At 44.8% G+C, this 16,726-nt stretch overlaps 1 pseudogene; it reads left to right on the top strand.

The window, feature by feature from the left end:
* The first annotated feature begins 8,081 nt into the window (after positions 1-8,081).
* On the top strand, positions 8,082-14,875 carry LOC123084557 (disease resistance protein Pik-2-like; annotated as a pseudogene).
* Positions 14,876-16,726: the final 1,851 nt, after the last annotated feature.

Genomic DNA, 16,726 nt, shown 5'->3' with positions numbered 1-16,726 from the left:
ATTCGTGCGGCGAAGCGTTCGTCGCTGGAAGATCTTGTGTCCAGCGCGCTCCTCTTCTTCTTCCACCTCCATACAGCCGAGCATATGTAAGCGAGAGAGGGAGAGCTACCTAGGATTCGTCCTGGTTCATCCGAACAATTGGCATCAGAGCTTGGTTGTCTTGGGCGTTGTTCCCCTTGCTGGAGGCATGCCGGTGGCTGTGTTATGAAGCTCCGGGCATGTGTCGGCCTATGGAGGTGCGTGGCAATGCGACTGTCTTGGTGATGCAGAGACAGAGGTTCAACTCCGTCACCAGGCGTGAAGATATCAACGGCATGTCTTGCCGGAGTCGGAGAAGAAAAGCGGCGTTGTGTCGCCAGAGACAAAGAAGAAGGTGGCCTTATTCGCACATATATGAGGCATGCAGCGGTGTTCACGTCCGGGAGGCCATAGCGGCAGCCATGATAACAACGACCACGCTGAGCGTTGTCAAGTCCGTGCTGAATGGACCACTTAGCTACGCCAACTTGGCGCTTGCAGAGGATGTGGCTGTGGAGCTGAGAGTCCGCCATGACCAGGTGTGCACCGATGTAGGCTTTCCTTGAGTCCGCTCATGAAGAGGGACATGCCAATAGAGTGGTAAAGGTCTGGGTGACACAAGTCCGCGAAATCACCTATGACGTCGAGGACTGCCTCCAAAAACTTGTTGTGCACCTAGAGAAGTAATCTTTGTGGCGTGTCCGTCGCGACCTACTCAATCGGCGCCGTGTGGCATAGCAAACTCATCAAGGGCACTAGCTCCAAAGTTGTCATGGCTGCTAAGCAATCTAGCATTTCTTCTGCAACACTTTTTGGCATTGAGGAATCAAGGACTACATCAAAGCACGAGAAATCAAAACTGGATCTTTTTCAGCTAATCAACCAGAAGGAGAATGGCCTGAGGGTGATCGCGGTGTGGGGAACAAGTGTTGATCTTGGACAAACGTGCATAATCATGATGGTGTACGAAAAACCAGATATTGAAAGCAAGTTTCCTTGCCGAGGTTGGGTCAGGGTGATGCATCCTTTTAATCCAAAAGACTTCTTGTGAGGGATCTTGTGAGGGAGGTGCTCCAAGCGGTTAATAGTGGGGTGATCCCCGAGGGATGGAACACCACCACTATCGTTCTAATCCCAAAAGTGGACACGCCTGAAACTGTTTCCCAATTCAGGCCCATAAGTCTATGTAATGTTGTCTGCAGGGTCATTGGAAAGATGTTGGCAGCGCGCTTGAAAGTATTTCTTCCAGAGATAATTAGTGAAAACCAAAGTGCGTTTGTTCCTGGCCGCATCATAACTGATAATGTCATTGTTGCATATGAGTGTCTTCACAGCATGAAGAAGAAGAAAGGGAAGGTTGGTTCATGTGGAGTCAAACTTGACATGCACAAAGCATATGACCGTGTTGAGTGGGTTTTTCTGAAGGCTATCTTGATCAAGCTTGGATTCGATGTGAGATGGGTTCAACTTATTATGGCTTGTGTGTCTTCTGTTGAATATAAGGTGAGATTCAACTCAAATGAAACCAACCCGTTCAGCCCAAGTAGAGGCCTTAGGCAAGGGGATCCTCTATCCCCTTACCTATTTCTGTTATGTGTTGAAGGCCTCTCTGCTCTAATCGCACATGAGGAGGAAGTGGGCAATCTCAATGGGGTCAAGGTTTGTCGTGATTCACCTACGATATCTCACTTATTATTTGCTGATGATTCACTTATCTTGATGAGGGCGGATGCAGCCGACGCCACGTCACTGAAGAGTATTCTGGATGATTATTGTTCTGCTTCAGGACATATGGTTAGTGCTGCTAAATCATCTATTTTTTTCAGCCCCAATACTGATGTTGATGCTAAGGTGGAGGTGTGCCAAATTTTGGATATTATGACGGAGTCCCTCTGACAAATATTTGGGGCTGCCGTCAATTATCGGGGTTGATAGGGTGGATTGTTTTAAACATCTCATAGAGAGAATTCAGCAAATTGTTAACAGGTGGAAGGAAAGGACACTATCCTATGGCGGCAAAGAGGCTTTGATAAAGGCGGTGGCTCAATCTATTTTTTCAGCCCCAATACTGATGTTGATGCTAAGGTGGTGGTGTGCCAAATTTTGGATATTATGACGGAGTCCCTCTCTGACAAATATTTGGGGCTGCCGTCAATTATCGGGGTTGATAGGGTGGATTGTTTTAAACATCTCATAGAGAGAATTCAGCAAATTGTTAATAGGTGGAAGGAAAGGACACTATCCTATGGCGGCAAAGAGGCTTTGATAAAGGCGGTGGCTCAAGCTATCCCAACATATGCGATGAGCGTGTTCAAATTCCCAAAAAAAAAATTGTAAGGGAATCACTGACGCAATTTCGCACTATTGGTGGGGTGACGGAGAAGATCAACGCAAAATGCATTGGTTCGCATGGTGGAAGATGTGTGTCCCAAAGAATAGAGGTGGCATGGGCTTTCGAGACATTCATTGCTTTAATCTTGCGATGCTCGCGAAATAGTGCTGGCGACTTATTGATCAGTTTGATTCTTTGTGTGCAAGAGTACTAAGATCAAAGTACTACCCAAGTGGTGACATTCTAAATTGTGAATTGAAGAAGGGATCTTCTTATGCTTGGCAAAGTATATGGGCGGGTATCCAGACCTTTAAGAAGGGATGCATTTGGAGAGTGGGAAGTGGTCACAAAATTAATATCTGGGAGGACAGTTGGATTCCTTCTAGCTGTTCAAGAAAGATCATAACTTTTCGAGGTAATTGTGTCCTGACTAGAGTCCATGAGTTAATTGACCCGGTGTCAGGTGCATGGGATGAAGCTCTTGTGCGTGAAATTTTCTGGCCCGTTGATGCCGATCGCATACTCCAGATCCCCATTTACCAGGATGACACTGAAGACTTCGTGGCGTGGCACCTCACCAAGTCAGGAATTTTCAGTGTAAAATCAGCTTATTACCGACAGTGGGAAGATAATTACATTGACTCCAATCCCGGTCCAATGTACGGAGGAGGATCAGCTCAGCATCCGGTTTGGGCAAAGCTGTGGAGTTTGAAAGTCCCAAGCAAAGTTAAAATCTTTTTATGGAGATGCCTTCACAATGCTGTACCTTGTATGGGTGTTTTGGCTAACCGACATATTGCAACATCCGGCCAATGCCCGATCTGCAAGTTACACGCGGAAGATGTATCACATATGTTGTTCAGTTGTGGTAGAGCGAAGGAGATTTGGTTGCAACTCGGGTTACTGGAAAGAATAAACGCCTCATGCACTGATGGAAAATCTGGCGCTGAAGTTCTGGATGCCTTGTTATGCGACAAAGCTAACCAGGAACAATATATTGATGTGGTCCAAATTCCAGAGATGGTTGCCGTGACAGGCTGGTACTTGTGATGGCAACGATGTCTGATTGTTAGGAATGAGGAAGTTCAGTCCCCATCCCGAACTAGCAGTGCCATACAAGCAGTGGCCCTGAACTTTGTACGGGCTGCCGAAAAGCCAAGTGTGACGCCAAGATTAAACAGATGGAAAAGACCATTGTCATTGCACTTAATGTTGATGCCTCATTTTCGGAAGATGACCACTCAGGAGCGTGTGGGGCAATTGTCCGTGACAACCATGGTCTGTTTGTATGCGCATCCATTGCAAGACTTGAACATGTCCCTGACATAGTTTCAGCGGAAGCTGCGGCCCTCATGGAAGGTCTAAAGCTCTCACTGAATATAGGTTGCAACTCTATTTTCATCCAAATGGACAATTTGGTGGTGGTGGACGCATTAAACCAGAACACTGGACACTCAATGGTCGCAGCACCAATTTTAGATGAATGTCGAAGTTTACTCCAGGAATTCGGGAAGGTCCTTATTGAACATTGTAATAGGGAGTCGAATATGGTAGCTCATGTGCTAGCGCAACGGGGGCGTGTTGATCCACCATTTGTGTGGTCGGACGCACCGCCCGACTTTATATCTACCTTTTTAGTTGATGATGTAACTTTTATTTGAGAAAATAAAGCTAGCCATGAAGGCCTTCCCGTCAAAAAAAAAAAAAACTAACTTCACCGACCCTCGAGCCTTGTTAGTTGTTGCATGCCACATGCCTCCCTCCCTGCTAAACTGAAGTTTATTACTCCAATAGTACTAGCGATTGTTCAGTTTATCATACACTAGACAACCTGCAGACAGGACAAAGAGTGGTTCAAATTACTGAATCAGATCATAACTAAAAGCAGGCCATCATGGCGGGCAGAGAGCCGGCTCATCGACCCTAGCAACATTTCAGCCTTTGACTCATCGGTCACATGCACGCACACACGCCTCCGGTCTGAACAACCGATGCAACTTTATGCTCGATCCACGCTGTGTGGCCAAACTAATTAGCCGTTGCTGCTTTTGAGTGTTTGTGGTCTCAGTTCTATCACAACTTTAGTTGGGGTGCACATGCGGAGAGCCATATATAGGAATCACACGAGATTCTTGGCCGATCCAAAATGACTCTTCTCATTTTCAGAGGGCTATTACCATCTGGAATAAAAGGTTTCCAGCGTCCTTAGCTACCTTTGTTTTATTGGCCATGTTTGTCTCGATGGAGATATGAAAACTGAAGAAAACTGTTTTTCCTGTAGTTCCAGCTCCGGCTGCCGGATGCTGAAAAGGTGAGGTGTCAAAACACTTAATCTGCTTTATCCCTCAAACAAAAGAGAAGGAAAGAAAGGAAGTGCTTTGCTGTATGGTGCACTGTTCCATTTGCTTTGCAGTATCAATTAATCATTGTAGTATTTCAGTTCGTGGTGGCCACTTGTTCTGGATTCTCGTAGACGATACAGTTTTGGTTATTTAGGTCTATAGTGTTGAACATCCGTGTCCTGATAATTAGTAGCACACCATGCACTTGACATGGATGCATCTGTACTGCTTCCGGCCTCTAATGTGTATATTTTCTCTTTCTAAGAAATTGTAGTCTGGCAAAGCTAACAGTCTGCTGTCTGGGAATCTACCACACTGCTAAACACAACATATACATATTGGCAAGTTGGAAATGGCACACATATAGATGTACTGATGATTTGAATATGTTACTATGCTTAGTTGGAGACATCTTGAAGTGTGATGCATGGTACGTATGCTACGCAACCGGCCGGTTGTTCTTACTTTTAAGAGATAATGGTGTGTTGTCCAAAGAAAACTGACCTACATGCATATTTAAAGAAACAAATGAACTGATAATGAATCATCGAATAGCTCAGTTAATGAAAGTAGATGAATAATTCCGGCGATGAGGTTTGAGCTAGCTCTTAACTCTAGTTTAGCTATTTTATCCGATTTATAGTTACTGAAAGAACATATTGTTCCTTTTAGATATTGGATAAAGTCTGACTAACCCTTGATTAGATATCCTCAGCTTTTTGACAAATGAGAGTTGCAATTATTAATTGCGTGTGGATAAATGGATTTCAAAAACACTAGTATTGTGCTATATAGGTACTCCATTTCAATTTCTGCGTCAGTAGCAATTCCAAAATAAACAACAACAGGAAAACTCAATTATTTTGCTGCACAAATAAATGCTGGTACGGTGCATCAGATAGGATGTGCCTCAAATTTGGTGAATTCAAGTCTTTGCTTGTATGGGCAATGTTCTGGTAAATTAATCTTTCATGTGATTTGCGTCGGGACCATTAAAATTACGCTACTACTTAATTAGGTCAGTGCAGCAAACAAACGCATTACAAAATCTGTGATGTTGTGAAACGAGGACTGAGGAGTCATGTGGAATCTCCCCTTTTTCAATGATATTTACATGGTTTCCCGGATTAGTTGAGGCATCTCTATATGGGCTCACTTGATGGAAAGGTAAAATAAATGTTTAGTCAAAACTTCAGTTAGTGTCACCTGTTCATCAGTGAAAAATGTTAGTTTTGCTCCATAGATTGTGGCCACACCTGGCGTTGTATATATTGCAATCCAGCTTTTTAAACAAGATTTAGCCCATTTTTTCTTGTGGCTAACTATTTCCTTTCATTTCTCGTAGCTATTTTCCAGGTGTAGATTACAAAATAAGTTAGCACATCACAGATATGCAGTCACAAACAGAGCCTATCTGCTCATGTCACTTCCTTTCAAATTATTTTATTTTGAGCTGGTTTAACCCCATGTCAAGCACTTTGAACAACGGTTTAATTGCCTGGACAGTGATTTTATCTCCGAGCCGCCCTTTTCACTCTTAGCTAACTTAGGGTCAATTTTCTATTTTTAATTATGGTGGTGTGTGAACTCGTTTTCATATGAAAAAATATAGCCAGGAAAGCAGAAAAAAATGGTTGAATAGAAAAATAGGCTGTTGGTGGCAAGAGATAGATCGTCATAATCACCTCAGTGCCGAACCCGACCTCAAAGTGACAACATATCTCATAATTAATGCTTGTTGTGAAAACTATGTCTCAGCTATAGGTCAAACATAATGTGTGCGGGATACTATCTGCCTCATGTGTTGCTAGTAGAGGTTTTCCCAACAACTGATTTATGCTATTACTAGTCTTACCAAGATGGTATTGTAACCGATAATGTGGTGGGGCCTGGTAACTGCTAATAATAGTACAAAGTCTGAGAAGATTCATTTCATTTATAGTTGTTTTTCTCCTGGAAAGGACGTGGTCCTTGCCTTCTTATCCACTGTGGATGAAAACTTCTTATTTGATTCTCTACTGCAAATTACTGAGGCCTTTCATGTGCAGCACATTATTATCTTCCGATTGGTTGTCTGTAATTTGTGACACTGGTTAGTCTACTTTGTGTTCGTATCATCTGTTCGGTGTCGTCACAGCTAGCAGACTACTATTTTCATTCATAGCATACTGCATTTTACCAAAGTTTAAACTAAAGGTTGTTTGTTCGCCCCAGCAAGTGATAGTTGAGCTTGGAGCAATAGCTCCTCCTTTATGTGGGGACATGTGATTTGTCTCTAGACCAATGTTTTAAATAGCCGGCTATAGCTCCGCTATAGCCTTTTCAGCAAGATGCCGCTAAATGGTGGCCTTCAGAAATATCCCGCTATAGCCCGCTATAACTCCGCTATAGTTGTTTTTGGAGGCCCACCGCTATTTTCCATAGCCCGCTATTTAAAACATTGCTCTAGACTAACAAAAGTTTTATGATTTTTCAGCATTATGGAGGTGTCCTTGTTCTCAGCATAACTAGTACTCATCATCATGTGTGCCCTTCATACAAAGATATATGTCAACTTGCTCAACCAGCATCTGTTTCTTAGTCCATGCCGTTGGCTTCATGATTAGTATATAACATATGTACAGTAGGCAGTGTAAACGAGGTGGGTTACTGTTACCCACACAATGGTATGCAACAGCCCAAATATTATTTAGGTTATCTGTACTTACAACGGGAACACAAAAATATTCAGCGACTGGTTGGTTCTTGTGCCAATGTCTTCTCCTTGGGTTCCATTAAGAATTATGTCCTCTGCTCACCCAGAATCCTAACTCCTAAGAGACAACTGGCACCTGTGAGAAGGCATGCACCTGTTCTGATCTTGCAAAAGCAGTCGATTCTGAGCTTTGAATAATTTGCCCATAACCTGCTTCGTAGTTGAGCTTCATCATGAGGTTTATAGAAATTTCAGATAACTTAAGAAGCTATCACCACTTAAAGATTCAGTTAGTTGGGCAGTGTAGACTGATTATGCAAGGCCATATCACAAACCTTCATCAGCTGAGTATGAAATACAGTCCTTAGTTTTTACTTTATACTTGGTGCAAGACATCCCATATGGTCCCAAGCAAAGATGCAATTTCAAATGCATCTCTATCTCTGGCCTCGATGTATTCAAGGGGTGCACATGCCATAGTTGGATTGCTTCAACTCAACTTTAATTATTAGGGGTTGCACTGCATCTAGCACAACTGGGAGCTTGGCGATGTCACTTGCGACTGTGATCTTGCAGCCAAGCAAGCTCCTCCTTTTAGACCACCATCCCTAGCTTCTGCATCTACTTGCGCCCAGCATTTGCACTACTGCCTCCAACCACCACAACCATTACACACAAACCAAACATCAGTGCCATGGAGGCCACTGCCCTGAGCGTTGGCAAGTCCGTGCTGAATGGAGCGATTAGATACGCCACATCCGCCCTGGCGGAGGAGGTGGCTCTGCAGCTCGGAGTCCGGCGTGACCAGGTATTCATAACCAATGAGCTCGAGATGATGCAGGCTTTCCTTGAGTCCGCTCATGACGAGGGAGATGGCAACAGGGTGGTCAAGGTCTGGGTGAAGCAAGTCCGCGACGTGGCCTATGACGTCGAGGACACACTCCAGGAGTTTGCCGTGCGCCTCGAGAAGTAGTCTTGGTGGCGTATCCGTCGCAACCTACTCGACCTTCGCTGTGTGGCAAAGCAGATGAAGGAGCTCAGAGCCAATGTAGAGGATGTCAGCCAGAGGAACATGCGCTACAACCTCATCAAGGGCTCTGGATCCAAGGCCGCCATGGCTCTAGAGCAGTCTAGCATTTCTTCTACAGCACTGTTTGGCATCGATGAAGCAAGGCATGCGGTGAAGCAGGAGATATCAAAGGTAGATCTTTTTCAGCTGATCAACGGGAAGGAGAATGACCTTAGGGTAATTGCAGTGTGGGGAACAAGTGCTGATCTCGGGCAAACTTCCATCATCAGGACGATGTATGAGGATCCAGATATTAAAAGCAAGTTCTCGTGCCGAGCTTGGGTCAGAGTGATTCATCCTTTTAATCCAAAAGACTTTGTTCAGAGTTTGGTGCAGCAATTTCATGCAGCCGTAGGGGTTGATGCTCTGTTGAAAATGGAGAAGACGTTGCAAGAGTTGGCTGAAGAGTTTAATGGACATGTGAACAGTAAAAGATACCTGATTGTTCTTAACGACCTGTCCACTGTTGAGGAGTGGGATCTGATTAAAAGGTGCTTCCCAGACAAGACTATGGGGAGCAGGATCATAGTGTCTACAGGTCAAGTTGAAGTTGCAAGATTATGTGCAGGGCGAGAAAGCATAGTATCAGTACTTAGGTGCATGTCTGCTGATCAGAGTATTTATGCTTTCCACAAGAAGGTAATATTCAAGTTCCACCTCCTGCTGTACGTTTAGATCAACCTATTTGATTTTGGTGTTTCGTACTTATTCATTTATTATACAGGTCTAGTTTACTTTTGGTGCTTTGCTAGCTAGTTGAATGCACGATGGATAGCTTGATTGGACGACTCAAAACACGAGCGAACAAAAGGACTTTGTGCTTGTTTTTCACGAGCTTTTGTAAAGTTCTGGTTTACAAACTTGTGTACTAAAGCAAAGCCCACTATATAAGTAGTATCTGAATCTCAGGACTGAGTTCCCCTCTCCCCCTCCCGGTCGCTCCCTCGAGCAACGCGGAGGGTTAATCCTAACTGCCGGCCCTACCCCCTCCTCCTCCCCTCCCCCCTCGTCGCCGCCGGCCTGCGTTGACGGGCGAAGCCCGGTCAGCGTCGGTGGCGGCGGGCCCTTTCTTCCGCTGTGCACCAGTGGCCGACGCGGGTCGGTCTCGTTGGGGGCGGCGCAGCGCTAGCAGAGGGCGCAGTGGCATGGTGGCGGGCATGATGCTTCGCGGCGACGTGATGGCTTTGGTGGTGTCCAACGCGAGTTGCGGCTGGAGTGGTGGCGGTTGTCACTGTCGTGAAGCGGGTCATCCCTTCTTCGGCGGGATGGCACGGATGCTGACGAGCGCCGCTCCCGGCTGCGTGGGCGTTGGATCTATGAGGGGCGTGGGCTAGCTCCGGGGGCTTCCCCGTTGGCCCTTGGAGCGGTTCTGAAGATGGTGGTGCCTCCGTCGAGTTTCTTCCTACCTCGCCGGCAGGCGATGCTGACATCTCTTTGGTCGGATCCAGTGGTTGTTGGGGCTGAGGGTCTGGTAGGGATGGATTATGGGAAACCCTTGGCTGGTTGCGGCGATCACGATGTTGGCAGCGCCTCGGCGTCGTTCTCCTTGAGGAGGCATACTGATCTTTCCCTCGCCCTCTCCTTCCCGTCTCAGTTGAAAACCCAGAGTCTCTAGATTGGGTGGTGATGGTGCCCCAACGTCATTTTTTCTTTTTGAAGACTCCACCTTGGGACGGCGGAGTGGTGGTCGAGGCTTCGGCGTGGGTGGTGGGCTGTCGGTTATCTTCAAAGGTGCTCATGCCCGGCTGCGTGCGGTTGAAGTTGGTGCCTGCATGCAGCGATGTTGATGTTGGGTTGTGCCGTTGCGTGGTGCGGTGCCTGTGCTTGTAGGCCTCTCCCCGGCAACCAATTGGTACTGGCCATGCGATCTCAGGAGTAAGCGACTGTGCCTGTCGACGACGTAGTGTCCTCTGATCGAGAACTAGAGGGATGGGGGCCCTCTTCGGCGGTTGAGAATGATGGCGGACCGGCAATGGCTTGCCTCATGTGAGTTGACGGAGCATGGCAATCCTCCTGCAGCGGGCTACTACCTCGTCTTAGCTGCGTCGTGTGCTGGCTCTAGTTTGCCGAGGGCCTTGATGATCATGCTTGCACTTGGTGCATTCGATGCTTCTTTGTGGCTCTTTTGACATCATGTATCTTCGCCGTTTATGTTTCTTTCTTTTTCTCGTTTGTTTCTTGGCTTGTTGAACTTGTGCGGTGGTTGCCTTATAATATAAAGCAGGAGGAACCCTTTTACGTCATATAAGTAGTATCTAGTGACTGAGAAAATCAAAATTATAAGTTAAGCCTTTCGCAAACAAAATGCACACTCCCATTTCAATACTAATGTGTGTATATACCTGCATGTGTTTTCTTGAATTTATTTTGTATTTTAAGTTGTGGTTTCTTCAGGAAATGGTAGGAAAATATTTTAATTAGGGTTCAAATGGGAAAGTTGCATTTTAACTATTCAGCAAATTTTAATAATCTACATATTTAGAATTATTTTACATTCATTCATATAATAGGGTTCTCAACATGGATGAATATTTCTCGCTTGTGCATAGGTCTCTCAAGATGGAACAGGTTTAGAGTCAAGCTCAGACCGTGTCACTACCACTAAAGATAAAAACTCTATAGTGCCCACTGGTGAAATATTAGAGGATCAATTCAGAGGTGCTCCTGAAAAAAATATCATAAAAAAGAGCTTCACTCGCACCAGGACGATGATGACTGCTTTGGAGGAATCTCATCTTGTTGGGCGAGAAAAAGAAAAAGATGAGATTATCAAGCTTATTTCAGATCAAGCTACCCAAAAATACCAGGTGATCTCTGTGTGGGGAATGGGTGGTCTAGGAAAGACCACTCTAGTCAAAGATATCTACGAAAACCAAGAGCTGAGTAGCACATTTGAGAAGCGTGCTTGTGTCACAGTTATGCGTCCTTTTAATCTTGAAGGTCTTCTTAGGAGTTTAATTATGCAACTTGACACAGAATCTTCAGATAAGAAAGACGTGGTTGGTTCGATGGGCAAGGCAAGGAACACATTACTACTGATGCCACCAATAGCACTTATTAAGGAGATGGAAAGGCTTATAGAAGGAAAGAGGTGCTTGATTGTTCTTGATGATGTATTGATGTATCATCTACTGCAGAATGGAACATGATAGTACCGAATTTCCTTGGAATGGAACATACAAGCCGGATCATTGTCACCACCAGGGAAGAAAATATAGCTAAAGTTTGTTCACAGAGACAAGAAGAAAATATATACATGCTCAAAGATCTAGATCACACGGATGCACGTGACCTCTTCAGTAAAAAGGTACTTAGTTACAAAGTATTATCATCTTTATTTTTATGTGGCATAGTCATATTGTGCCCTATGTATTTTTTACATCGTCTTAGTTGTTCAACCAAAATGATCAGCTCTACTTTGAATGTAACTTAATCTATAACACGTCCTTTCTCTACAACCATGGTCCATGCTGGAACTAATTCAGGCATTGCAACAAAAATGTAGTTCATGATTTCCAATAGTATGTTCTACAAATATATGCTTCCTAACATTAGTGATATCGTGGCGTACTAGTAGTACATGTCAACAATTTGGTTGGTCCAGTTGCTTAATCACTTTGAAAAACATGGAAGCAAATGCTCACTTCATGATTTGCAAATTCCAATTGTTGCTGCAAAATTTAACTGATTAGCAACTGCTCTATTCCATATCAATTAGTATTTAATGAACAGTTTGAGTATAAAGTGATTTAGTTCTGGGTGCACATTTTTTAATACATGTATACGAGACAAAGATTCTTGCATGTCAATTCCAATAAGTATACTGAAACATTATTTCCCAACCTGGTTTAATTTCCACAGTACTAAATAACTAGACCGCATGATTTCAGGTATTCAAGAAGACTACTGATTTGAATTTGCAATATCCAGAGCTAGTTGAACAGACAGAACAGATTCTGAGAAAGTGTGGTCGGCTCCCCCTTGCAATAGTCACCATAGGTGGCTTCTTGTCCAACCAACCAAAAACCTCTTTGGAACGGAGGAAATTGAATGATAATATCAATTCTGAGTTGGAGATGAATCCAGAGCTTGGGACCATAAGAAATGTCCTTATGAGAAGCTATGATGGTTTGCCTTATCATCTCAAGTCATGTTTCCTATATATGCCTATCTTTCCCGAAGATTACAAGGTTGGACGGGGACGATTGGCACGTTAAGGTTGGACGGGGACGATTGGCACGTCGGTGGAGTGCAGAGGGTTACTCAAGGGACGTGCATGGCAAGTGTGCGATGGAAATAGCGGACGGCTACTTCATGGAACTTATAAGCAGGAGTATGATCCTACCATCTCAACAATCAATCGTCGGTACAAATGGAATTGGTTCCTGCCAAGTTCATGATCTTATCCGTGAAATTGGTGTCTCCAAGTCGATGGAAGAAAATCTTGTTTTTACACTGGAGGAAGGTTGCAGCTCGAACAGCCAGACCACGTTGCGCCACCTGGCTATAAGCAGCAACTGGAAGGGAGATAAGAATGAGTTTCAGAGCATAGTGGACATGTCCCGTCTATGGTCAATTACATGTTTTGGAGTGTGGAAGTCATTTTTTTTCTCGCAAGATGAGGTTGCTACGAGTGCTAGACCTGGAAGACACATATGATCTCTATGATCATCACCTTAAGCATATTGGGAAGCTTCTTCACCTAACATACCTTTCTCTAAGAGGATGTGGGTATATTTTTTACCTGCCAGATTCACTGGGCAACCTGAGGCAACTCGAGACACTAGATGTCAGAGGTACTAGGATTGTCAAGTTGCCAAAGAGCATCATCAAGATTCAGAAGCTAAACTATCTTCGAGCTACCACAATGCCGACTGAGGATGGTGTGCTAGTTCCAAGAGGGTTGAGGAAACTGAAAGCCCTGCACACATTGGGTGTTGTGAACATCGGAACACGAGGGAAGGTTATTATACAGGACATAAAAGGACTCACGTTGTTGCACAAGTTGGGAGTGACTGGCGTCAATAAGGAAAAAGGCCAGAAGTTGTGTTCAACAATTGTTGGTCTGAGCCGCCTGGAGTCATTGTCAATCCGATCAGAGGGGGAGCCTGGTTTATGTGGCTGCTTGGAGGGAAAGTTCTCATTTCCTGAGACACTGCAGAGCCTCAAGCTTTACGGTAACCTGCTCAAGTTGCCAGAATGGATCCAGGGGCTCAAGAATCTAGAGAAGCTGAAGCTGCGGAGCTCCATGATACTAGAGCACGATGCTTTTTTTTTTTTTTTTGAACCGGGCATTACCCCTTTCCATTAACTGAATAACGGAAATACAACAGTCTCCGAACTGAACCAGAAAGGAAGCGTGAAAGGGGAAAGCGAGTTCAACGCATCGCCGGGAAACCCACCACAGGAGCACGATGATGCCATACAAGTCCTTGGGAACCTAACAAATCTGGCATTCCTGCATCTGTTGAAGAAGTCACTCGAGGGTGAAGAGGTCCATCTCAATTTCCAGCAGGGGATGTTCGGGAGCCTGATGGTGCTGGAGCTGAGCATGGGACTTGGATCAAGCCTCAGGTCTGTCAAGTTTGAACAAGGAACAACCCCGAAGCTTGAGGTGCTCAAGTTTGACAGGAGTGCTTCTCACGTCCTTCGAAGTTCCGTTTTGGGTCTACCATCTCTCGCCAGCCTCAAGGAAGTTGTGCTAGAATGTGTCTTTTATCACATGGCACACCTGAGGGCCGAGCTCGCCAAGAACCCAAACCGACCTGTACTGAAGACGGTCTGATCGAGCTTCAGAAGTCAATCACGCCCAGCAATCCAAGGCAAGTTAATTAGGAGTACTGTTGATGATTGTTTCAGTTCAGAGTCACATATATCCTGTAATTATGTACAGCTTGTTCATGTCTGCATCTGCATCGTTTCCAGCCTGTTTGCTATACTTGTTATTGTTCATCTGGCATGGCAATGGCAGCCAACTTGTGTTTGGCGTAATCTTTTCTTCTCGTATATATGTGGGTCTCCCACTCACTGTGTCTTGATTTATTCTCTCCTGCTAAATATGTGTGCTCTCAGCGGAGGATTCTGGCTGCAGCATGCATGGATGCATGCTGAATCAGAAACAAATTTTGAGCAACACTGACTGCAGTTCCATGTCCATGGTAATACTGGAGCCAAATTTAGGTGATTCAGCACAAAGCATAGAACAACGCCATCAGCCTGCTGTCACTAACTATTGCAGTATTGAAAGAGGATCAAAATCCAGTCTGTATGGCCATCCTAACTTTTGATATACGCCCTGCTATCAATGCTGAAAAAGAAACAAGAGGTAAGAGTTCAGCATTGCCTACAGTCGTGCAGCATTCATGAGACCTTCAAATCTGTGAATTTTAAATGTGAGACCGTCGGGGCGCGCATCGGCCATGCTCTTGACCGCACCCTCCGCAGCCTCCACATCTTCATCCCTCGCGCCATGGAGAAACATCATGAAATTGACGCGAGCAAGGCCGGAGAGGCGCTGTTTCAAGCACCGGTATGAAGAAATCGGCACAAAATCGGCACCTGAGCACGACTCTGCTTCTCTGAAACTCTTGTAGAGTGGAACATATATACACGTACAAGTGCAATGCATGTGCTCTGGACTCACAAGTTCCTCATTATGAACGGACGCATCATGTAATCTGATCATTTTAGAGATCCCTAAGATCATATTACAAAAGTTTCGTTGCCCGGTTTCATTAGTTATTAAACGTCGTTATCTCCGTTGCATACATGATCCGTCTTTTGGCTGCTCCGTGGCATGAGCATGACGAGACAGTGGTAATTACAGTTAGAGCACATGGCATGTTCAGAAGAGATTCATGTTTTCGCACTCCATATAACTGAATTTAGCAGCCATGTCTGGAAAATTTTCACAGGCATTTTTTTTCCGAAAAGGGGGCTCCCCGGCCTCTGCATCAGAATGATGCATACGGTCACATAAATAGACAAATAAAGTTGTTCAACAAGGTCGTAAAGTCTGAAAACAAAGTAACGGCGAGCTCACAAAGAGCCACAACGCCAAAAACACAAGGCCCAAAAGCCACAACCGGTTGGCAAAACAAAGATAGGTAAACTAATTGCCTATCCTATTACATGACCGCCATCCAAACCGGTTTAAGATATCCCGCGCTACCATCTCCCACCGGACAGATCCAGTAACCAAACGCTCCCTGGCCTCCGCCGGAGTGAGTAAGGACACATACGGATCAGCGCAGTAGTTCGGAATAAAACTTGCAAAAAATGAATATTCGTTCTTCTGTTAAAAGCCAAATCATTTCTGCAATTTCAAATTGCCCACAACAAAGCACATACTCCTACACGAATGTGTCTGGCTGTTTCGGACTCTATCCCAACAAGCCACGTTTCAAATAACGTACTGACCGAATTCGGAGGAGTAATGTTAAAGGCAATATGCACCGTGTGCCACAAAACCATTGCCAAAGGGCAGTCAAAGAAGAGGTGCTTGATGGTTTCGTCCCGATCACAAAAACTACACCTAGTAGATTCTGTCCGGTTGCGCTTAACCAATTTATCCTTTGTTAGAATGACTTGTTTATGTACAAACCACATAAACACTTTAATTTTCAAAGGAACTTTGACTTTCGAAACCTCTTTGGAACTAGAGATAACAGTAGAATTAATGACATCGATATACATCGACTTGACTGTGAACTCTCCAGACCTAGTAAGCTTCCAACACAACTTATCGGGCTGATGAGATAGCTGAACCTCCATCAGTCTACTCATCAAATGAAGCCATGCTTCCCACCGGTCGCCCACAAGCGCCCTCCTAAACTAAATATTAAGAGGAATGGACTGCAAAATCGTGGCAACAAGAGCATCACGTCCTTGAACAATACGATACAGGGATAGATACTGAAGCGCCAACGGCGTTTCACCAAGCCAAGTATCCTCCCAGAAGCGAGTGGTGTTACCATTACCGACTATAAACTTAGTTCTATTAAAGAAGGCAGCTTTGACTCTCATAATCCCCTTCCAAAACGGCGAGTCTGTCGGTCTTACTGTCGCCTGGGACAATGTCTTGGACTGCAGATACTTACTGCATAGAATCTGCGCGCACGTGGCCTTAGTTTCAACTGGAAGTTTATACAGCCACTTACTGAGTAGACATCTGTTTTTGACTTCAAGATTCTCAATACCAAGTCCCCCCTGGTCCTTTGGTCGACAGATGATATCCCATTTGGCTAGTCGGTATTTTCTTTGTGTTTCAT

This window comes from Triticum aestivum, chromosome 1B (genome assembly GCF_018294505.1).
Source record: "Triticum aestivum cultivar Chinese Spring chromosome 1B, IWGSC CS RefSeq v2.1, whole genome shotgun sequence".
Taxonomy (NCBI): Eukaryota; Viridiplantae; Streptophyta; class Magnoliopsida; order Poales; family Poaceae; genus Triticum; species Triticum aestivum.
This window is presented reverse-complemented; position numbering and strand designations above follow the sequence as displayed.